Genomic DNA, 23,514 nt, shown 5'->3' on the forward strand with positions numbered 1-23,514 from the left:
GCCATTTTCATGTCCCAAATGTGAGAAATGTTTTAACCAGAAATCATTTCTTGTAAAACATCAGAGAATTCACACAGGAGAGAGGCCATATTGATGAACAGAATGTGGGAAATATTTTAATCGTAAAACAAATCTTGTGAATCATTTAAGAATTCAAAATAGAGAATCAATATGTCTAAAAAAATAACCATATATCAAATGGCACAGGAGAAAACGTACCTAGGTGACAATACATTCAAATGTTCTATCCCGTAGGAAATATGGCAGGCATGTATCTTCATTGTAGGATCTCCTACCCCAGGCTGTGTTCTGATCATCTTCTTTTTATTTCAACTTCTTATTTGCTTTATTGACTTTCTGCATATTTATATATAAGGATTCCAATTCATCCTCCATAGACAATAATTTATGTTTAAATTCCTCCACCTTGTCAAATTGTATCTTATTTTCTTATTCGGCCTGTTCCACCATTTTTGATAAGGAAGGCAACAGGTCTTCTATTAATAGCATTAGCCAAAGAGGTAATATCTAAAGGAGGGTTTATATTGGTTTCTTTCACCTCCATCTGCAGAACGTCCACACATTCAGGGCATATAACCAGCAGATCGGCCGAGTTCTGGTCTCTTTCAGCTGATGTTTTAACTGCTTTAAAAGGGTTGTCCGGGTTCAGAGTTGAACCCGGACATATCCCCATTTTCACCCAGGAAGCCCCCCTGACAATAGCATCGGAGCAGTTCATGTTTCGATGCTCTCACTTGCAATGCATTGGATTACGCAAAGTAAGAGCTTTTTTGTTTATACTATTACACTGCTAGGCTGAGGCTTCCGCCTAGCATTGTTGAAGAAAGCCTCCACCTAGCTTCCCCCATAAAGAGCCCGGTACGTCACTGGATCTCCAGAAAAAGCTTTTGCCTAGCCCAATTCAGGGCAGGGCAAATGAGAGTCAAATGCTCCGATAATCATATCAGGGGGGCTGCCTGGGTTAAAATGGGGATATGTCAGGGTTCAGCTCTAAACCCGGAAAACCTCTTTAACAGTAACAAAACTTACTATTGCAAAAATGTAATAATAGATAAATAGACAATCACTCTATGACTTGAAACACTCCAGTCATAGGGTAATATAGGATGAAGGGAACCTTTAATTTATAAAAAAGGAGTCAGTCCTAGACTCCAAAACGCATCTGGTGAACTATCAATGTACCCGCAAGTTCTAATTTGGAAGAAACATGGTTTAAACCACCCAGTCTGAAGCGCTTCACCTGCCGGCACTTGCTTTCACCGTGCGTGTCAACAAAGCCCACCAGCCAGGACGTAAATACTGCATCACCAGGCGGCATGCCAACTCTGCTAGCACCAGGTGGGATGCTGACAGCGGGACTTGGACAAATGACCAGACTCACAAGGATAGTGGGTTGCCAGAGCGACGAGACAGGTAATTGCGGTCAGGGTACAAATGCCAGGTGGGACGCAATTGTAGGAATATATCAGTAACGTAGGTGTATTTCCCCTGGGAACGTAGTGTATTCATAAAATGTCCACAGGAATCCTGATAATGTTGGAATAAAAAGTCTCTTATGGTATTTCCTTTTAAAGTCGAGGTAAACTTTAAATCGGTATTTGGCTTACCGTCTGGTGTCTGCTGTCTCCCTGTTGCTTGAGTGGAGCTTTAAATGTCTGCCGGCTTATTTGATCGCTCCTTCCAACAAGCTGGTTCAAATTTCGCGGGAGTTCCAAAGATCGCGGGAGTTGACACTCTGTTCCGCAATTTCCTTCGGTACAACTTTTCAACGATAAAAGTAGTTGTTCCTTTACTGTAAAAAAAATTTCTTTCTCTGTATGGCCATACAGTTTTATCTTTAGTTGCGATAAAACGTATCCGTCCTCCATTAACTTTCAATGGTGTTCAAGACGGATCCGTTTTGGCTATGTTAAAGATAATACAAATGGATCTGTTCCAAACAGTTCAAAACGGATCAGTTCAGCCCCAATGTATTCTGAATGGATAAGGAATCAACTCAGAATGCATCGGCTTGGCTCCATTCCACCTCCATTCCGCTCTGGATGCGGACCCAAACGGATCCGTCCTGACTTACAATGTAGGTCAATGGGGACGAATCCGTTTTCACTGACACAATATGGTGCAATTGAAAACGGATCGGTCCCCCAATGACTTTCAATGTAAGTCAGGACGGATCCGTTTTGACTTTGACTTTAAAAAAAAAAGATTAATGCAAACGGATCCGTGCATTATAGGTGCGGATCCATCTGTGCAGATACCAGACGGATCCGCACCTAATGCAGGTGTGAAAGTAGCCTTATCTATTCATTCCTAATTTTGTCTGACAGGGTGAGTCAGTTAGACACTGAGCACCTTACACATGAGAGCAGACAGGTGAGCAGTTTGATCCTTTACTATAAAAATGTAATAAAACTGCAAAAGTTCTCAAAAATGGCATTAAAATCTATCTGTGAAGCCACCCTTAGGTATTTCATCCATAGTGTTTTTAGCTAATTATTTATTTTCTAAAGCATTTTGTTTGTGTTTTGACATTTTATTGCAAAAAAGCCAAACGTTTGATACAAGATAATAAAAAAGGATGGTGTATACTACATTTTTTGTGATGCTTTCCTTGATTTCCGAGTTCCTACACCATATGACCTCCCCTATTCCCCAAATAGCAATAGATAGGCGGTTAGCTCTGTGTGGCAGCTTTCTTAAATAATTTAGATGTGGGCATGTCTCTTCTACCAAACCATAACTACTCTATGCATTTTGTCTTATGTAACAGTGCAGCCATGTAACACTATGGATTATAGTACAGTATCACAGTATCATATCACGTGACTATAATTTACAGTATTGCAGCATATGACTACAATATAGTATACAAGTAGATAGCCCGTCCCAAGACGGTAACTGTAATAGAAAATGCATCCACTTCAGGGCATAGTTTAGGGCAATGTCTGCAATCTCTATGTAGAAATGTCCATGATCACCAAAAGTACTTATTGGAATTAGAAATAATAGTTATAATCAGGGACGTAACGATCGCGCTCGCAGAGGGTGCGACTGTGACCAGGCTCAGAGGGGGGTAGGGGTCCTGCTGCACTCACATGTAATTGGAGCACTCTGACGGGGCCCGGCATGAGGTACAGTGACAATGCCGGGCCCCATCAGAGCGCTCTTCAAACATGTACAGTATAATATGTGCCCCGAGCGCAGAGGCAAGGGTGGGGACGTGCGCACTCACCCGACAGTTCTTGTCACTGCCGGGCTGTTGTCACCTTATTAAAGCAGAGAGTGCTCTCCGCTCCCTGCTTTACTTTTCTTCTGAGCTCTGGCGCTCCTCCTGCTGGCCGCACATGGCGCTGCTGGCTGTGGGAGGAGCACTGAAGGCCAGGGAATCGGCCTCTAGCACAGCCAGCATCGTGATTTGAGTGTGGGAGCGCGTCATCAGGGAAGAAGGTAAGTATGTGTTTGTTTTTTTTATAAAGCTGCAGTCTGGAGGCAAAAGGGGGCCACAACTAGAGTGAGGGGGCACAAAAGTGAGCATCTTTACTGAGGGAGCACCTAATCTGGAAAAATTACTGTGAGAGGGCACATATGTGGGCATAATTACTGTGAGGGGGCACATATGTGGGCATAACTACTGTGAGGGGGCACATATGTGGGCATACCTACTGTGAGGGGGCACATATGTGGTAATAGCTACTGTGAGGGGGCAGATATGTGGGCATAACTACTATGAGGGTGGACATATGAAGGCATAACTACTGTGAGGGGACACATAATCTGACATTACTGTATATAGTGTCATAATCTGATATATATAATGAGGAACAGAAGTATTTGAACACCCTGCGATTTCTCCCACTTAGAAATCATGGAGGGGTCTGAAATTCACATTGTAGATGCATTCCCACTCTGAGAGACAGAATAAAAAAAAAAAAAAGGAAATCCCATTGTATGATTTTTAAAGAATGTATTTGTCTTGCAATGCTGAACATAAGTATTTGAACACCTGAGAAAATCAGTGTTAATATTTGGTACAGACGCCTTTGTTTGCAATTCCAGAGGTCAAACGTTTCCTGTAGTTCTTGACCAGGTTTGCACACACTGCAACAGGGATGTTGGCCCACTCCTCCCCACAGATCTCCTCTAGATCTGTCAGGCTTCGTGGCTGTAGCTGAGAAAAATGGAGTTTCAGCTCCCTCCAAGGATGTTCTATTGGATTTAGGTCTGGAGACTGGCTAGGCCACTCCAGAACCTTGATATGCTTCTTACGGAGCCACTGCTTGGTTATCCTGGCTGTGTGCTTCTGGTCGTTGTCATGTTGGAAGACCCAGCCACGACCCATCTTCAATGCTCTGACTGAGGGGAGGAGGTTGTTACTCAAAATCTCACAATAAATGGCCCCATTCATCTTCTCCTTAATACAGTGCAGTCGCGCCCTGTCCCCTTTGCAGAAAAGCACCCCCAAAGCATGATGTTACCACCCTCATGCTTTACAGTAGGGATCGTGTTGTTGGGATGCAACTCATCCTTCTTTTTCCTCCAAGCACGACGAGTGAAGTTTAGACCAAAAAGTTCTACTTTTGTCTCATCTGACCACATTACTTTCTCCCGTGCCTCCTCTGGATCATCCAGATAGTCATTGGCAAACTTCAGACGGGCCTGGACATGTGATGACTTGAGCAGGGGAACCTTCCGTGCAATGCATGATTTGAAACCATGACAGGGTAGAGTTCTACCGACAGTGACCTCTGAAACTGTGGTCCCAGCTCTCCTCATGTCATTGACCCACTCCTCCCTTGTATTTCTGGGCTGATTCCTCACCTTTCTTATCATCAGTGATACCCCATGAGGTGAGATCTTGCCTGGAGCCCCAGTCCAAGGGAGACTGACAGTTGTCTTTATCCTCTTCCATTTTATAACAATTGCTCCAACAGTTATTCTATTTTCACCAAGCTGCTTGGCAATTTCCCTGTAGCCCTTTCCAGTCTTGTGGAGGTCCACAATTTTGTCTCTGATGTCTTTTGACAGCTCTTTGGTCTTGCCCATGGTAGTAGTTGACGTCTAAATGACTGTGGGGTGGACAGGGGTCTTTAAAGAGCTCAGACAGGTGCTACTAAGTTAGATTAATGAGTGGAGTAGAGGTGGAGTTTTTAAAGGCACAGTAACAGGTCTTTGAGAGGCAGAATTCTTGCTGTTTCTCAGGTGTTCAAATGCCTATGTTCAGCAGTGCAAGATAAATAAATTATTTAAAAATCATACAATGTGATTTCCAGATTTTTTTATATTTTTTTATTGTCTCTCAGAGTGGGAATGCACCTACAATGTGAATTTCAGACCCCTTCATAAGGGAGAACTTGCAAAATCGCAGGGTGTTGAAATACTTCTGTTCCTCACTGTATATATATATATATATATATATATATATATATAAATATATATATATACCCAAAGCACTGCTATGCACACACCAAACAAACACAGCTTTGCTATATACACATCTCTCTCTCTCTCTCTGAAGTTTCCTCTGGATTTATTCCCTTTTCTTTTATTTTCATCTGGTTCAGACACCGTGATGATTTCTCCCGACCACAACTCAATATAACAGCAGCAAACACTGTGCCTCTGAATACAGTCATGTCTTATACTTTCAAATATAGCAAGATGGTGGGGCTCACACTTCACAATGGTGACCGATTGGTGCTCTATTAGGTTGGGAACCCAAAAACCTAGTCCTTGAATATTCAGTGAATAAAAATAAAATATTTATAATTTCAGAGGCAAAGTATGAGACATAAAAAGAAAATATTTATAGGCACACCACCTTCTAGGAAATGTATGTCAGTACACCTTTTATGGTAAAATTATATAATTTTACCATAAAAGGTGTACTGACATACATTTCCTAGAAGGTGGTGTGCCTATAATTATTTTCTTTTTATGTCTCATACTTTGCCTCTGAAATTAAAGCACCATACACATAGGGCTCCTAATGCTAGTATCCCCTTATATAGTGCCACACACCCTGTGTCGCATGGATGTAGCAACTTATTCACAAAAATTTACTATTGAGCAGTTCAGGGACAGATTATTCATGGTGTAGGGATATAATAGGGAGGCTTTAGCCACACTATAGGGAGAGAGCAGGGACAAATGGACTGTGTAAAGCCTTGGTAATAGCGGCTATTCTATTACACCTTGCTGCACTAAAAGGGGTTACAAAAGGTGATTTAAGTAATCCTTGATTTTGTTATTGGGGTGAAACTGTGGTCTGATTCTACAGAATGTGTGGGGCTCACGTTCTTTTATATATCATTAACTCCATTAATCCTTGATTCTGTAATTGGGGTGAAATTGCAGCCTTATACTACACATTTTAGGGTGCTCAAGTTCTATTATTCATAAATATATCCGTCAATCCCTAATTGTAGAATTGGTGTGAAATTGCGGCCTGATACTCCAAGTTTTCGGGTGTTTAATTTTTTTTCTTTATAAGTACATCCATTCATCCTTGATTCTGAGGTAAAATTGCGGCTATTACAGATTTTAGGGTGCTCAAATTCTGTTCCACGTACATATCTGTTAATCCCAAATTGTGAAGTTGGTGTGAAATCGCTGCCTGATAGTACAAATTTTGGGGTATCTACTTTTTTTTATATATACTGTATATAAGTACATCCATTCATCACTGTTTCAGGGGTGAAATTAAGGTCTGACACTATTGCGCTTTTAACCTTACAGTTGCAGTACAATATATCCGACAGACAGGTGACAGGTCCTTATAAGGGAACAGGCAGTGGCCAAAATATTTCTGGAGCTGGCTATGGAGGTATGTGGTTGCTTGGCTGTAAGTTGTATCTTAACACCTCTCAGACCGTGTTCACACACCGTTGGTAGTCTAGTGGTAGGAACCCATGCCACGCTGAGATAGCTTTGACGGTGGTGCAAAAGGGCTCTGATGTGTTCCTTACAGGAATACATTGGCTAAAGTCTCAGTTCTTAACATCAGCTTGAGGGATTAGCCAGTGTTGTCAGTTGCATATTATTGTGGTGCACCTTTCACTGTGATTTATTTATTTATATTTGCATCCACACATTATCCCATCTTGTGTAGGATGCCCTTGTGGTGCATATGGTCTGCTGCCGACATCCTCCAATGTATGCATTTTTGCTGGGGATTGCTGTTAGCAACGGAGGAATTGCTCCTGCGGTTATAAACACGCCACAGTGTTTGGGGTTTTTGAGCATTTCCTCCCGTTTAGGCCACTTTATTCCAGTTATTTTTCTAAATCATCTCAGCTGACATCAGACACCCCCAGGAAGGAGCCAGTGGGTTTCTCTTACAAAACGCTAAGTTGGCAAGGCCCGGGAATACCCCCACCTGTCCTGAACCTGCCTCTTTCATGTTCTGTTCCTTCTGCTTGGGAAGATTTGTATGCTGTCAACTTGGCTCTGCTTTTCAGCGAGGATGAGCTTCTAGAGGACAGTCAGCAGCCAAGCTGTGGAGAAGAGATCCGCTGCTTCCTCCGGTATGCGGGCAAGTAGTGACTAGCGATGAGCGACTTGAAGCTGACAAAGTGGAATTCAATCCAAATTTCAGGACATGATTCGCACCGAATACAAATTTCCTCACGCTTCGTGGTAACAAATTGCATTTTTTCCTAAAATGGCTGCTGCACATGTGAGGACATGCAGCAAGGAACTCTGGGAAGGCAGGATCACCCATAATGCCATTCATGCAGCCAATCAGCAGCCAGCCAACCCTGTGATGTCACAGCCCTATAAATAGCTTCAGCCATCTTGGATTCTGCCATTTTTCAGTGTACTTAGTGCAGGGAGAGACACCAGCAGGCGCTAGGGACAGTGCTAGGGAAGAGTTCATTGTGCTGAAAAAATGATTTAAAAGTTCAGGGAAAGATTATTCAAGGTGTAAAGAAAAGATAGGGAGGATATATTTGCCATTCAGCGGTGCAGTTATATGTTGTAAGGCCCTTTTTGCTGTGTATTAGTGGCAAAAGAAAAATATATTTGACTTTTTTGGGGGCGTTTAGTGGCAAAAGAAAAATATATTTGCCTTTTTTGGGGTGTTTTAATTTCCTATTTATTAATTTAATCTAACAGTATGTCAAACAGAAGTGCTAGGCCTTGCACAGGGGAGTGGCAGAGGCCTCAATGTTTCTGGCGCAGGCACAGGTCGCAGCAGAGTAAGGGGGCGTGGCAGTAGGAGTCTAAGTGAGAGGCCGGAGCGCCTGGTGTCATCTAGCGGCCGTGTCTTGACCAGCAACCCAGCAGTTCTTGAATGGTTGACTCGGTCAACCACTTCATCCCAAGTGTGAAGTTTGTGGGTTCGTCAGACACAACCCTTAGTTGGCATGGCCCAGGAGCAGGCCCTGTTCCCCCACCTGTCCTCAACTTGCCTCTATCCTTTTCTGTTCTCTCAGCCAGAGACGTATTGTATGCTGTAGGCTCAGCTCCACTTTACAGTGAGGACGAGCTACTAGAGGACAGTCAGCAGCTACTGGCCAGCCAAGATGTGGAGGAAACATCCGTCGCTTCCTCCGCTAGGCGGCAAGTAGTGATGAGGAGAGTGGCGTAGGAGCTGGTGTTGCGATCGGTCAGGCTCCTGACCCAGAGACTGTTGAGGAGGAAATCAGTGGAGTGCAGACAGTACTCGATGATGATAAATCCAATTACACTTGGGAGCCGTGTGAAGAAGGGGCTTCATCATCATGAGGAGAAGAGGGTGGTAGTTTGCTCATGAGGCAGCGGCTGAGCCGTCAAGGTGGTAGTAAAGTGGGAGGGCGGGAGACAAACGCGCCTGGGGTAGACCACCTGCTTCGCAGCAGCCTACCTGCACAGAAAGAAGTGGTGCACAGGTTCAGGGAAGCAGCAGCGGTAGCAGTCAGTCAGTGCGAAGTGTGCGGTAAAATCACCTACTGGCAGTTTTTTGTTAAGCTGCTGGAGGAGGTGAACAAGGCCATATGTTGAATCTGTGGGCAGAAGGTGAAGTGTGGCCAGCGTCAACATATGCAGCGTCACCATAAAGTGGCCTGGGAAAACTGTGGCTCCGATGTGGTGGCCCAGCCTGTCGCAGCAACCCAACCGCTGCATCACCCAGTGGCACGCCGCACCTGATTTCAGGCAGTCAAGGCTCCACCTCCTCAGCCAAAGGGAGCTGTCTGTCCTTCCCATCATCTGCTGGTCCTGATGCTCCTGCTCCTCCTAGTCAGTCATTCTGTCAGCAATTGATCAATGAAGCGATTGCCAAGAGAAAACAGTATGCGTGCACTCATCCAATGGCGCAGAAGCTGAATGTGCTCCTGTCCAAGTTGTTGGTGCTGCAGTCCCTCCCTTTCCAAGTGGTGGACTCTGCACCTTTCAGAGAACTGATGGCTTGTGCAGAGCCGCGGTGGAGAGTCCCAAGCCGTTATTTCTTTGCCAAAAAGGCAGTACCTGCACACACATGTAGAATAGAAGGTGGGCAGTGCCGACGTGTGGAGCTGTAACAGCGGTCAGGGACAATACATGTCCTTTACAGCCCACTGGGTGAATGTGGCTGCTGCACATCCACACCAGCAACTTGGCCAGGTGATGCTGCTTCTGCCTCTACGTTCTCATGTCGTTGGCCCTGCAACAATGTCCATCTCTGCCTCCTCATCCTCCACCATGTCCTCAGCCTCCACTGCAGGGACAAGTCACAGTGCCCCTCCAGCATACCACATGTGCAGGGCATGGCAGTGTGATGCTGTTCTGCACTTCATTTGCCTGGGTGAACGGAGTCACAAAGGGGAGGAACTGCTCCGTGTGATGCATCAAGAAATCAAATCCTGGCTAAAAATTGGAACCATGGTGACCGATAACAGGAAGAACATGGTGTTGGTGCTGTGTCAAGGAGGGCTAAGCCATGCGCCCTGCATGGCACACATGTTCAATCTGGTTGTCAAGCAGTTCCTGAAGTCTTCCACCCTTCTGAAAGTCATCCTAAAAAAGGCCAGGAAACTTTGCATGCACTTCAGCCACTTTTACACCGCAAAGCACACCCTGCTTGAGCTGCAGTGGCAGAACGGTATCCCCCAACATTGGCTGATGTGCGACGTTTCCACACGTTGGAATTTCACCCTCCATTTGGACAGACTATTTGAACAGAAAAAGGCCAGAAACGATTTCTTGATGATCCAAGTGAACAGAAGTACTCCCCTGTGTAACTTCAATGTGAGCCAGTGGCAGCTAATGTGGGACACCTGCCGTTTGCTCAGGCCCTTTGAGGAGGCCATGTTATTTGTCAGTCACTAGGACTACGGGATGAACACCATCATTCCACTGCTTCATGTACTGGAACAGATGCTGGTAAATATGGGTGGTCAGGGGACTAGAGACGTGGAACCTTGATCTCACATCCACATGAGCACTGTGGGGACTGAACTGGAGGAGGGCATTGGCGCACAGGCATTGTGTAGCGAAATGGGTGTTTTTTCTACTCAGTTGACAGGAGAGGAGGAGCAGGAGCAGCCGGAAGAGCTATAGGGCGAAGAGAAAGACGAGGCAGAGGACCCAGACACACCATGGCCGTATGCAGTGGAGATGGCGGCAGGGAGCCCCTCTGAGTCACTTGCACAAATGGCCCAATGCATGTTCACTTGCTTGTGCAGTGACAGCCGAATTGTCACCATTTGGCAGAGGGATGACCTCTGGCTCTCCACCTTGTTGGACTCTTTTAAACCCGCTGAGAGAGAGACAAACTGAACTACTACAGAGGCCTCCTATGTAGTCAGTTGGCCGTGGCCTATCTGCGCCATCGTTCATCCTCTCGCAGGTCTGACCAGGGAGGGGGGGGGCCCTCTGTGCTGTGTGCATTGCATGTTCACTAAGTGTGATAGGAACTGCATGTGTCTTGTTTCTGACTGACTTGAGAGCAGGATATCCACATACAGGTGAAACTTGAAAAATTTGAATATTGTGCAAAAGTTCATTTATTTCAGTAATGCAACTGAAATACTGAGACAATATAAAGGCTCAGGAACCCTTTGCAGGTGTTATGGATTAATTAGCTGACTAGAGTGTGACACTTTGAGCCTAGAATATTGAGCCTTTTCACAATATTCTAATTTTTTGAGATTGCAAATTTGGGGTTTCATAAGCTGTAAGCCATAATCATTCAAATTATAACAAATAAAGGCTTGAAATATCTCACTTGCATGTAATGAGTCTATATCATATATTAGTTTCACCTTTTAAGTTACATTACTGAAATAAATGAATTTTGCACAATATTCAAATTTTTCGAGTTTCACCTGTATGTGTAAGGCTACTTTCACACTTGTGGTCGCAGGGTCTGGCAGGCTATTCCAGTGGGGGAACAGCCTACCATGCACGAGAGGAGGCTGGACAAAAACTACAGCGGACTTTCGGCGGCACGGTGGGATAGCGTTAGCATGGATGAGGCAGGCTGTTTACACGCCGGAACATCCTGGACCCTGCTACAGCAAGTGTGAAAGTAGCCTAAAATCTGCCACATGTATGTGTAATGACCGACGTCACGCACAGGGAGGAAAAAAGGGAAAGCCCTGCCCAAGGGAGAGGGTGGCACCTGACTGCCCTGACGTCCCTAGACGGGTTCCTCACCCGTGCGGCGATCACGTGCCTAAGCCCTGGCTTTCCCTAAAATGAGCCCTAGATAGTGAACGGGCCGGTGGGATCGCTAGTCCGCACCACTATCACTAAGAGGGAAACACCAGGGAGAGGACAGACGAAACAGACACACATACACCCAGGTGGGCGATCACAATAGACCACAAAGGTCCAACAGGGATCCGGAGGGTAGCGTTCTGGACCAACTACCAGAGAACGCAGCAACACAGCTCCAGAAGGTCAGAATAGATGTCCAGGCAGGAAGTTCTATCTCTGGCAACCAGAGAAGTGTGAGAGAGGAATATAAGGAGGTTTGGGAGTGCTGGACAAGGAACAGCTGAGGAGAAGGAGCTACGGATCCCTGAGTGAGCCAAAAGGGTTTGCAAAGCAAACCCAGAAAGCTACCATAAGGAAAACAGCCCTATCTTAAATAGAGCGTGCAGCCAACCGCTGCGACTTCCTGACCCCGGGTATAACGGAGTCAGCCGTGGTTCTCGATACCCTCGTGACAGTACCCCCCTCTCTACGAGGGGCCTCCGGACACTCATGACCAGGTCTCTCAGGATGAGAGGCATGAAAAACCCGAACTAGCCTGTCGGAGTTTACCTCAGACGCAGGAACCCACATTCTTTCCTCGGGACCGTAACCTCTCCAATGCACCAGATATTGAAGAGAGCGGCGGACCCGACGAGAATTAACAATTTTGGATATCTGAAATTCTAGATTACCATCCACGACAACAGGAGTGGGTGGCAGCGGTGACGGTTCTAGAGGTGGAACATATTGGAACATATAACGACTTATGAAAAACATTATGAATTTTAAAAGTCTGAGGTAACTCCAGGCGAAAAGCCACGGGGTTGATGATGGCTACAATTTTGTAAGGGCCAATAAACCTAGGACCCAGTTTCAAGGGAACCTTCAATTTAATATTCCTAGTAGACAACCACACATAGTCATTCACTCCTAGGTCCGGACCTGGCGACCGTCTCTTATCAGCCATGCATTTGTATTTACCTCCCATATTTTTCAAGTTAGCTTGCACCTTCTGCCATACCGATGAAAGAGATGACGAAAACCGTTCCTCTTCGGGAACCCCAGAAGACCCCCCCTCTTTGAAAGTACAGAATTGGGGATGAAAACCATATGCACCAAGAAATGGTGACTTGCCAGTGGATTCCTGACGACGATTATTTATGGCAAACTCAGCTAACGGTAAATATGATGACCACAACTCTTGGTTTTCAGACACAAAACATCTTAGATATGTCTCAAGGTTTTGGTTGGTACGCTCAGTCTGTCCATTCGACTGAGGAAGGAAAGCTGAGGAAAAGGACAAGTGTACCCCCAAACGGGAACAAAAAGCTTTCCAAAATTTAGAAATAAACTGGGTACCCCGATCCGAAACAACATCGGAGGGGACCCCATGAAGCTTCACGATTTCACTGACGAATACCTGAGCAAGAGTCTTAGCATTAGGTAGTGCGGGTAACGCAATGAAGTGTACCATTTTGCTAAACCTGTCCACTACTACCAAAATAACTGTTTTACCCGCAGACAAAGGTAAGTCAGTGATAAAATCCATTGACAGATGTGTCCAAGGTCTATTGGGAATGACGAGTGGTAATAGAGACCCTGCAGGACGTGTATGTGAAACTTTTGCGCGCGCACAGGTAGAACAAGAAGACACAAAATCCAATACATCCTGACGCAACCTTGGCCACCAAAAACGACGAGACAATAGCTCCAAGGTTGCTTTACTACCCGGGTGCCCAGCAAGTGTCGAATTATGATGTTCCTTTAATAATTCGAAACGTAGGTTCAACGGTACAAACAATTTCTCTGAGGGGCAAGAGACCGGGGCGTCCCCCTGGGCCTCTAACACCTTCCCCTCCAAAACAGAGTGTACCGCAGAAACAACCACTCTTTTTTGAAGAATGGGCACCGGATCACTCACATTACCCCCTCCAGGGAAACAACGAGATAGTGCATCAGCCTTGGTGTTCTTTGCCCGGGACGATAGGTAATCACAAAGTTAAACCTGGTAAAAAATACCGACCACCTAGCCTGTCTAGGGGTGAGACGCTTAGCTGATTCGAGGTACAGAAGATTTTTGTGGTCCGTAATCACAGTGACGGGGTGGACTGCCCCCTCTAAGAAGTGACGCCACTCCTCAAACACAAGTTTAATATCTAATAGTTCCCTATTGCCAATATCGTAGTTCTTTTCTGCTGCAGATAGTTTTTTAGAAAAGAAAGCACAAGGACGCCATTTGCCAGGAGACGGACCCTGAGACAGCACCGCCCCCACTCACACCTCTGACGCATCGACTTCAACAATAAAAGGCTGAGAGACATCAGGTTGGACTAGTACAGGTGCTGAGGTAAACCTCTCTTTTAGAGAGGAAAAAGCAATTTTAGCGGCGTCAGACCATTTAGAAAAATCAGTCCCCTTCCTAGTCATGTCAGTAAGCGGTTTTACAATAAGTGAATAATTTTTAATGAATTTCCTATAGAAATTCGCGAAGCCCAAGAACCGTTGTAGTGCTTTGAGATTCTCAGGAAGATCCCAATCTAAAATTGCCTGGACCTTCCTAGGATCCATACGGAAACCTGAAGCAGATAAAAAATAACCTAGGAATTGTATCTCCTGAACGGCGAAGACACATTTTTCAATTTTAGCATATAATTCATTCGTCCGTAGGACCTGCAGTACTTGTCTGACATGCACCTCATGTGTTTTCAGATCAGACGAATAAATTAAAATATCATCTAGGTATATTACCACAAACCTGCCGATTAGATGACTAAAAATGTCATTAGCGAAATGTTGAAAGACGGCAGGAGCATTGGTCAGACCGAAAGGCATAACGAGATTTTCATAATGCCCCTCGGGGGTGTTAAACGCTGTCTTCCACTCATCCCCCTCCTTAATAAGAATCAGATTGTAGGCCCCCCTAAGATCAAGTTTGGAGAACCACCTAGCACCCGCAATCTGGTTAAACAGGTCAGGAATGAGAGGAAGAGGTTATGGGTCTCGGATGGTTATCCGATTTAATTCGCGAAAATCTAAGCAAGGACGCAGGCCCCCATCTTTCTTTTTAACGAAGAAAAACCCTGCAGCCACGGGTGAAGAAGAGGGTCTGATGTGTCCCTTAGCCAAGCTCTCGGAGATATAATCTTTCATGGCTTGTCTCTCTGGACCCGAAAGATTATATAACCTGGTCTTGGGTAATTTTGCGCCGGAAATACGGTTAACAGGGCAATCATAAGGACGATGAGGTGGTAACTTCTGACAACCCTTTTCAGAAAAAACATCCTCAAAATCCGAAATAAATGTAGGTAGGGTAGTTATGGAGGCGACTAAGCAATTGCTATTTAAGCAATTTTCTCTGCACTGCTCACTCCACTCCAATATCTCCCTGGCCTGCCAATCCACTACTGGATTGTGCGCTACCAACCAGGGAAGACCCAGCACTACCGGAGTGGGAAGCCCCTCCAGAAAATAACCTGAAAGCATCTCGTGATGGTGGTCCCCTACCCGAAGGTGTAAATTATGAACAATGTGGGTGAGGTTTCTCTGAGACAGGGGAACAGAATCAATAGCAAATATGGGAATGGGTCTCTGTAACGTACAGAGAGACAAACCGAAAGTGCGGGCAAAATGGGCATCTATCAAATTTATCCCTGCTCCACTGTCTAGAAAGAAAGAAATAGTCTCCGTCTTATCACCAAAAATAATAACCGCTGGCAACACAAATTGCGATGTACGTATGGAGGAAACGTATACCCCCCGACTGACATCCTCCACACAGCCTGGGGTTAGTAGTTTTTCCGACGGTCTTTTGTTTCTGAGGAAAGAAGGACAGACATTAATGAAATGACCCCTCTCCCCACAAAAAAAACAAACCCCACGCCTACGGCGAGCCTCAGGAGGACTGACCTGACGAGTAGTTCCTCCTAGCTGCATAGGCTTGTCTAAGTCCGTACAGACTAACTGCTGCTTGGGAGGGGTTACCAATTGCTCAGGTTTTTTCAACCTGTCCCTAAGTCGTCTCTCTATACGGATAGAAAGGGACATAAACGCATCAAGGGAAAAGGGGGTCTCATATAATGCAAGCGCATCCTTAACCCTTTCGGATAACCCAGAGCAGAACTGACTCCTGAGAGCCGGGTCGTTCCATTAGGTATCCGTAGCCCACCTACGGAATTCAGAGCAATACTCCTCTACCAGCCGCTCTCCTTGTAAGAGTCTCCGTAATCTTGATTCAGCCAGTGCGACTCGGTCAGGGTCGTCATATATGAGACCCAAGGCCCCGAAAAACTCATCCACTGACCGAAGAGCCTGGAAATCAGTGGGTAAAGAGAACGCCCAGGACTGCGGGTCCCCCTGCAGCAGGGAAATAACAACCCCCACCCGCTGATCTTCATTACCAGAGGAGTAAGGGCGCAGTTTAAAATATAACTTACAGGCCTCACGGAATGTCAAAAACTTGTCCCTTCCCCCAGAAAATCTGTCAGGGAGAGGGACCTTGGGTTCCGCAACAACCTGGTTACCAGTAGCAACCGCTGGGCTTGCGGTCAGTTGCAATCGCTGCTGTTGCTGGAGGACCGACGCCTTCATTCCTGCCACCTCAAAAGACAGGCCATGAAATTGTTTGGACAGAGCAGCAATTTGATCCATACTGGATTCCTACGCAAAATAAGGGCCAGAGATAATGTAATGACCGACGTCACGCACAGGAAGGAAAAAAGGGAAAGCCCTGCCCAAGGGAGAGGGAAAGGTGGTGACCCCTAACTCACCTTGCGGCTGGCACCTGACTGCCCTGACGTCCCTAGACGGGTTCCTCACCCGTGCGGCGATCACGTGCCTAAACCCTGGCTTTCCCTAAAATGAGCCCTAGATAGTGAACGGGCCGGTGGGATCACTAGTCCGCACCACTATCACTAAGAGGGAAACACCAGGGAGAGGACAGACGAAACAGACAAACACATACACCCAGGTGGGCGATCACAGTAGACCACAAAGGTCCAACAGGGATCCGGAGGGTAGCGTTCTGGACCAACTACCAGAGAACGCAGCAACACAGCTCCAGAAGGTCAGAATAGATGTCCAGGCAGGAAGTTCTATCTCTGGCAACCAGAGAAGTGTGAGAGAGGAATATAAGGAGGTTTGGGAGTGCTGGACAAGGAACAGCTGAGGAGAAGGAGCTACGGATCCCTGAGTGAGCCAAAAGGGTTTGCAAAGCAAACCCAGAAAGCTACCATAAGGAAAACAGCCCTATCTTAAATAGAGCGTGCAGCCAACCGCTGCGACTTCCTGACCCCGGGTATAACGGAGTCAGGCGTGGTTCTCGATACCCTCGTGACAGTATGTTTGTGCATTTTACTGTGAGTGTCTACCATCATACTTCATCTTCAATGCTTCTGTTATCACTGTAAGGGCTCATGAACACGATTGTTGGATGTTTTGCAGTCCGCAAAGTGCGGATCTGCAAAACATGGATATAGGGTGTGTGCATTCCACATTATGCGGAACAGAACAGCCGTATTTTTTTTTTTTATCTCTTTATTTCACATAATAAAACCATACATAACAGATATAGATATAACATTATTTAATAGCATTTTTTTCCCCACTCCTACCCATAATAGCCCCCACCCCGCCATCCAAAATTATAGTAAAAAGAGAAAAAAAAAAAAAAGGAAAAGAAAAGGAATATCTGTCTATTTAACTAATTCTATCAACTCCTTCTTTTACCGGTCTCCATCCTATTCTCCCCGTCCATAGCATCCCCCCACCCCCTTTATATCAACCATCTCTCTCACTGCTTATCAAACAGGACCCTTTTTTTTATATTATATTGTATCTCTCACATACTATTGCAATTTTTGTATAATTCTCCCATTCTTTAAATGTAGGGGCTCTTTTATCCACCCAATGTTTAAAGGATAACTGTCATATTTTTTTTTATTTGCTAGTTTTTTAGAGCTAGGCATGTATACCTGAGTTAGTCTGTCAATGATTGCTGAAAGATCTGTAATTACCTTATAATAGCAGCTTTCTTTAATGTCTTGCTATGGCTCATCTGTCTCCGGCTAGGAAGATAGAGGGGCGGTCCTTCACACTGCATGCCTGCATTAGGCTTCAGAGTGAGGAGGCGTGTCTCTCAGTAATTCAATCTGATTGGCTGGCAGGAAGCTGGTGGCTACAGCAATTGTGTATGGGAAGTAAGGGAAGGCAGTTTTGGCCTCAGAGAACTGGCAGAGGAGACATTTTGAGAAGATCCTCGTATTGTAGGATTCAAGACAGCCATAACTAAGGGCAAAACTCAAGGAAAACGGTGGTATGTGAAGAAACTAAAGATTGCTTTATGCATAATGCTGCTGCATCAGTAACATATGCTAAAATTTATTATTTTAATGAAAATATGACAGTTATCCTTTAATTATGCATCTCCTTGCCTGGAATAACAGTTTGATCGCAATTTCCTGATATCTCATATTCCTGATTTCTCCTGTATCCCCCAGGATACACCCTTCAATGGTCCTTGGTATTTTCACCGGGTAATAACTCTCTATTTGTGAGATCACCTTATCCCAGAAATCTTGTACATAAGTACAATTCCATAATAAATGCAAGTCATCTACCCCTACAAATCCACATTTGTGACATTTGAACTCCCCGTATTTGTAATATTTCATTAACTTTTTTGGGGAATAATATAAGCGGTGTACTACATAGAACTGAGTCGATCTATGGGAGGGGTTCCTTGTGGCCCTTCTTATTACCCCGATTATCTGACCCCATCTCTCCTCGTCCATAGGTGCCACTACTCCCTCCCATTTATGCTTCCCGTTCAATATTCCTGCTTTTTTAGACCTTTGCAGTGATAAAATTATTATATACTGTAGAGATCATCCTCTTTTCCGTTGTCAAATTTGTAATCTTTATTAATGGTTGAGGAAGTCTCTTTATATGCTTCCCCTTTCCTATCTTTGCTCTTAATGCGTGTCTCAGTTGAAAGTAATAGAAAATCTCCTTATTATCGATTCTGTATCTTTTTTAACTTCTTGAAACTCTATTATGTCGCCGTTCTTCCATATCAGTCCTAGTCTATTAATCCCATAAATCAACCAGATTTCACTTTCAATAGTTCCTAGTTCTTCTAGATTAGGATTATTCCATAACAGGGTATCTTCATGTAGATTAGTGTCTTGCCATAAGGTTTATACTTCTGTCCAGATTTTGAACATTAATTTAATAGTCAGGGATTTCAGGAAATGCTGTTGTAGATGGATACTCGCGTCTAAAACATGACAAATGCTGTACTTTAATAGATTTTTATCAATAATAGCTATATTAGATCTATGCATTTGGGTTCTGCCCTATGCCAGTAAGTTCTTTATTTGACCAGCTATAAAATATAAGAACTTTTTGGGAATCTCTATTGGGGAATTCCAGAAAATGTAATTCATCATTGCTAATAGCCACATTTTAATCAGGGAAATTCTGTCTGTCATTGAAATTGGCATCTTTTTCCATATATTAATCTTTTTTTTTTTTTACTTTACTTTATCTATTAATGGTGTGACATAGGTTGGAAGTTAGGTGAATCACTAAATATTTTATGCTCTCCCCTTCTTTTTTAATCTCCAAGGGTCCAGGTATAAAATAACCCATTGGATCTAATTGGATACAGGCTGATCTATTCCAGTTTATTTTGAGACCTGCGACTCTTCCATAGCCCTCAAATGTTTCAAATATTCTCCTTAGTGAGTTATGAGACCCCACAAATAGCATTAGATCGTCTGCATACATTGAGATGTTTTCCTCGTGGTTCCCGAACGTAAACCCTATTATATTTTGGTTCTGTCTTAATGATGAAGCAAGAGGTTCCAGTACTATAACAAAAAGAAGAGGGGACAGGGGACAACCCTGCCTGACCTCTCTTTCAATTGTAAAGGAATCAGTTCATCATTTACAATTATCCTTGCTCTTAATTCCGTATATAGAAGTTTGATCCAGGTTATAAAGTTATTGCCAAAGCCCAGTTTTTTTTTTTAGTGTAGCTATAAGGAATGGCCATTCTACAGTTTCAAAAGCTTTTGAAGCATCAATTGACACAAATATACGCTCACCCCTATTGTTTGTTTTAATCTGCATGTTCATAAAACATCTCATAATTTTCTCGGACGTAGTTTTACCTGGCATGAAGCCAGTTTGATCTTCGTGTATGAGCGTTGTAATGACTCTCTCTAGTCTAGCTGCTAACACCTTCGCTAAGATTTTATTATCCATGTTGATCAAAGAGATTGGGTGATAGGAGTCTATTAGCTTTGGATCTTTCTCAGGTTTCAAAATGAGAGTTATTAATGCTTCACCCAAAGTTGCAGGTAGAATTTTACTTTCCCTTGAATCATTCCACATATTTACTAATTTAGGAGTGAGTATCTTTTTATATGTGTCATATACTTCAAAAGGGATTCCATACGATCCAGGAGATTTATTTTTAGCAATGTTTTTTAATACCTTAATGGTTTCTGCAAAATTTATTTCTTTTTCCAGGCTTTCGGTTCTTATGTTAAATGTTTCATATCAATACTATCAAGAAACACCTCTATTTCTCCTTTACCGGGTTCTAACCTGCTTTTATATATTACTTTAAAGTGTTCTCTGAGAATCAGCTTTTTCTCAATTTGTTTTTCAACTTTCTGCCCAGATTTATTTAGCAGACTTTGGATGTGATTAATATCCCGTTGTGCAGATATAATAGACGCTAATCTTTTACCCGGTGTATGTCCCTGGGTATAGTATTCCTTTACATAATTTAGTTTCTGTTGCTAAGCTAACAGGAACAAATCATCCCTATACTTTGTTTCTCACTCCATTTGTGGTAGATCTGTTGGGTTCTCAATATATTCAATTTCATACTTTATCACCTACTGTTCTTGTTTTTGCAATGCATTTGATTTTTTACAGATAGCTATGTGTTTCATAAATATCCCTCCCATAAAAGCCTTACCAGCCTCCCACACCATATTATTGCTTGCAGTGCCTTCATTTTTTTTAAGTATTCCTTGATCTCATTTTGAATCTTATTGTGATTTCCATTTATATATATATCCATCCTAATTTAATATTAATCCTTACATCTCTCCTCTCCCTCCTATCCCTAATACTTACTACTGGGTTAGCAGTTAAATCAGCTTTCCGAAGGGAGTCCACTACAGTCTGCACTTTGGGTAGGTAACTTTCACAGTCGGTACTGTGAATGACAATATCGTCCAGGTAAGCTGAAGAGTACTGACAATGTGGACAAAGCACAATGTCCATTAGTTGCTGAAAAGTGGCGGGGGCGCCATGCAGACCAAAGGTAAGACCTTATATTGATACAGCCCCTCAGGTGTGATGAAGGCAGTTTTCTCTTTGGCAGTCTCCGTTAAGGGCACCTGCTAGTACCCTTTCGTGAGGTCCAAAACAGAAAAATACCGGGCTTGTCCTAACCTCTAGATGAGCTCATCCACCCGGGGCATGGGATATGCATCGAACTTGTTAAGTTTTCGAAAGTCATTAGAAAACCACAACGTCCCATCCGGCTTGGGTATCAATACTATAGAACTGCCTCACTCACTTTTTGACTCCTCAATGACGTCTAGCTGCAACATTAGCTGCACCTCCTCCGATATGGCTTGTCGCCGAGCCTCGGGTACCCGGTATGGTTTTAATTGGACTTTTGCCTGAGGCTCAGTGACAATGTCATGCTGGATTATGGAAGTGCGTCCAGGGAGGTCCGAGAACACATCCGTGTTCTGACTAATAAACTCCCTGGCCTCTTGTTTTTAGAGGTGAGGCTGTCAGCAATTTTTACTGTGGCAGCCGTCTCTCTTGCATCAGACAGAAGGGCCGGTACTTCTTCTCCTAGAAAACCTGGCCGCGGGCTGTCTTCTGTACGGGTTTATATATCTTTCCACTGTTTGAGTAAATTCACATGGTAAACCTGCTCCGGCATTCGGCGCCCTGACTGGTATACCTTGTAGTTTACATCTCCAATTTTCTCGAGTACCTCGTAGGGCCCCTGTCACATGCTCCCTAACAAGAGGCAACACTGTCTCTATCCGATCTTGCATCTGGGTAATGGACTCAATGACCGCGAGAATGTCTGCCATATAGCAGTTTGAAGCGCGAGAACCCAGTAGAGGGCTGGGGTACCTCTCGCACTGCAAACATGAGATAGGGCAGAAGGAGGTCCCAGTCCTACCCATCTTTAGCCCCCACCCTTTTCAACATATTTTTTAATGTTTGGTTAAACCGTTCAACCAGACTGTCTGTTTGTGGATGTTAAACAGATGCCCGTAGCTGCTTTATGTGCAGCAGCTTACAGAGTTCCTTCATCACCTTGGACATAAAAAGGGTCCCTTGGTTGGTCAGAACCTCTTTAGGTAGTCCTACTTAGTAAAACATCTCCATTAATTCCTTAGCTATGAGTTTGGCCAAGATATGTCGCAGTTAGAGTTGAGCGAACCCGAACTGGTTGTGCGGCACCCGGACCCGAACCCGACAATTTACGCAAAAGTTCGGGTTCGGGTTCGGTGTTCGGCGATTTTTATGGCGCTTTTTGAAAGGCTGCACAGCAGCCAATCAATATGCATCATACTACTTGCCCCAAAAGGCCATCACAGCCATGCCTACTATTGACATGGCTGTGATTGGCCAACTGCAGCATGTGACCCAGCCTCTATTTAAGCTGGAGTCACGTAGCGCCGCCTATCACTCTGCTCAGATTAGTGTAGGGAGAGGCTGCAGCTGCTGTGAGGGAGAGATCGGGGAGAAATCTTATCAAGAACTGTTTTTTTTTACTCAGCGATCTACAGCAAATGTGTTTTGTGGGTGCAGTGCACAATTCTTTTAAGCCTGCCCTGAGCCAACTACTGCTGAAAACTAACTTTTTTTTACTTCAGTTTGTCAATATCAATACATAATCGGCAGCCATTTTATGCAACGATAGTGCACCAGCACAGGCTATCTGCATGTCTACAAGTCCAGAAATACAGCTTTTTGATTACTGGGGTGAAAAAAGTCTCTGATATACTGCACATCTGGGATTACACATGCATAAGTGATTATCACATTTAGGCCAGAAATACGGCTTTGTGCTTACTGGGGGGAAAAAAGCCTCTGATATACTGCACATCTGGGATTACATGTGCATAAGTGATTGTCACATTTAGGCCAGAAATACGGCTTTGGCATACTGGGCTGAAAAAACCCTCTGATATACTGCACATCTGGGATTACACGTGCATAAGTGATTGTCACATTTAGGCCAGAAATACTGCTTTGGAATACTGGGGTGAAAAAAGCCTCTGATATACTGCACATCTGGGATTACACAGGCATAAGTGATTGTCACATTTAGGCCAGAAATACGGCTTTGTGCTTACTGGGGTGAAAAAAGCCTCTGATATACTGCACATCTGGGATTACACATGCATAAGTGATTGTCACATTTATGGTTCAATTTGTTTTTATTGAAAACCATATACATTTGAAAACATGCAGTATGAGCTAGTTACATTTGAGTATATGTCTTTTGTGGGTATTACAATAGTACATATCAAGTCAGTACAAAAAGAGTCATCAAACATCAATATTAGACGGATGAGGTAGAACAGGTGGAGACAAGACAAGGGATCCGGGGGGAAGGGTAAGGAGGGAGGGGGGGGGAATGAGATTGAATTGGCAATCTATATAAGCTATGACTGCAGTCAGACTGGATGGAATATTTTAAGTGGTAGATCCTGAGGACAACCAACCCGAGAAACCTGCTGATGCACGGAACTGGTACCAGGCCTCCCATTGTTTAGAGTG

At 44.2% G+C, this 23,514-nt stretch overlaps 1 long non-coding RNA gene across 1 annotated transcript; it reads left to right on the forward strand.

The window, feature by feature from the left end:
* Nucleotides 1-8,808: 8,808 nt before the first annotated feature.
* LOC120993183 lies at nt 8,809-22,438 on the forward strand. The gene is made up of 3 exons (XR_005777156.1): nt 8,809-8,924; nt 19,450-19,452; nt 22,427-22,438. It is a non-coding gene; the product is annotated as an uncharacterized LOC120993183 (long non-coding RNA).
* The last annotated feature ends 1,076 nt before the right edge of the window (nt 22,439-23,514 follow it).

Source organism: Bufo bufo, chromosome 3 (assembly GCF_905171765.1).
Source record: "Bufo bufo chromosome 3, aBufBuf1.1, whole genome shotgun sequence".
Lineage (NCBI taxonomy): Eukaryota > Metazoa > Chordata > Amphibia > Anura > Bufonidae > Bufo > Bufo bufo.